Here is a 2,231-nt window from a genome sequence, read left to right on the forward strand (position 1 = left end):
GACATGTATCACAGACAGAAACACAAGTAGACATGTATCACAGACAGAAACACAAAGAACACAATTAGACATGTATCACAGACAGACAGAAACACAATTAGACATGTATCACAGACAGAAACACAATTAGACATGTATCACAGACAGAAACACAATTAGACATGTATCACAGACAGAAACACAATTAGACATGTATCACAGACAGAAACACAATTAGACATGTATCACAGACAGAAACACAATTAGACATGTATCACAGACAGAAACACAATTAGACATGTATCACAGACAGAAACACAATTAGACATGTATCACAGACAGAAACACAAGTAGACATGTATCACAGACAGAAACACAATTAGACATGTATCACAGACAGAAACACAATTAGACATGTATCAGAGAAACACAAGTAGACATGTATCACAGACAGAAACACAATTAGACATGTATCACAGACAGAAACACAATTAGACATGTATCACAGACAGAAACACAATTAGACATGTATCACAGACAGAAACACAATTAGACATGTATCACAGACAGAAACACAATTAGACATGTATCACAGACAGAAACACAATTAGACATGTATCACAGACAGAAACACAAGTAGACATGTATCACAGACAGAAACACAAAGAACACAAGTAGACATGTATCACAGACAGAAACACAAAGAACACAATTAGACATGTATCACAGACAGAAACACAAAGAACACAATTAGACATGTATCACAGACAGAAACACAAGTAGACATGTATCACAGACAGAAACACAAGTAGACATGTATCACAGACAGAAACACAAGTAGACATGTATCACAGACAGAAACACAATTAGACATGTATCACAGACAGAAACACAATTAGACATGTATCACAGACAGAAACACAATTAGACATGTATCACAGACAGAAACACAATTAGACATGTATCACAGACAGAAACACAATTAGAACATGTATCACAGACAGAAACACAATAGACATGTATCACAGACAGAAACACAATTAGACATGTATCACAGACAGAAACACAATTAGACATGTATCACAGACAGAAACACAATTAGACATGTATCACAGACAGAAACACAATTAGACATGTATCACAGACAGAAACACAGACATGTATCACAGACAAACACAATTAGACATGTATCACAGACAGACAGAAACACACAGACAGACAGAAACACAATTAGACATGTATCACAGACAGAAACACAAGTAGACATGTATCACAGACAGAAACACAATTAGACATGTATCACAGACAGACAGAAACACAATTAGACATGTATCACAGACAGACAACACAATTAGACATGTATCACAGACAGAAACACAAAGAACACAATTAGACATGTATCACAGACAGACAGAAACACAAGTAGACATGTATCACAGACAGAAACACAAAGAACACAATTAGACATGTATCACAGACAGAAACACAAAGAACACAATTAGACATGTATCACAGACAGACAGAAACACAAAGAACACAATTAGACATGTATCACAGACAGACAGAAACACAATTAGACATGTATCACAGACAGACAGAAACACAAGTAGACATGTATCACAGACAGAAACACAATTAGACATGTATCACAGACAGAAACACAAGTAGACATGTATCACAGACAGAAACACAAGTAGACATGTATCACAGACAGAAACACAAGTAGACATGTATCACAGACAGAAACACAAGTAGACATGTATCACAGACAGAAACACAAAGAACACAAGTAGACATAGACATGTATCACAGACAGACAGAAACACAAAGAACACAATTAGACATGTACACAGACAGAAACACAATTAGACATGTATCACAGACAGACAGAACACACAATCACAGACAGAAACACAATTAGACATGTATCACAGACAGAAACACAATTAGACATGTATCACAGACAGAAACACAATTAGACATGTATCACAGACAGAAACAATTAGACATGTATCACAGACAGACAGAAACACAATTAGACATGTATCACAGACAGACAGAAACACAAAGAACACAAATGCACAGATACAATGCATTGTTTCTCTAACACACCAAAAGTTATAGATAGCTCTTTTATGTTTTCACAAATGACCGCTGAGGCGGAGCCTCTCACACCTGTCAAACCAGTAGTCACAGAGCCAATACATTTACAAGATGTGCAATACATGCTACTGAGGCGAAGCTCATTGAAC

The sequence above is a fragment of the Oncorhynchus keta genome, unplaced genomic scaffold (assembly GCF_023373465.1).
Source record: "Oncorhynchus keta strain PuntledgeMale-10-30-2019 unplaced genomic scaffold, Oket_V2 Un_contig_4470_pilon_pilon, whole genome shotgun sequence".
Classification (NCBI taxonomy): Eukaryota; Metazoa; Chordata; class Actinopteri; order Salmoniformes; family Salmonidae; genus Oncorhynchus; species Oncorhynchus keta.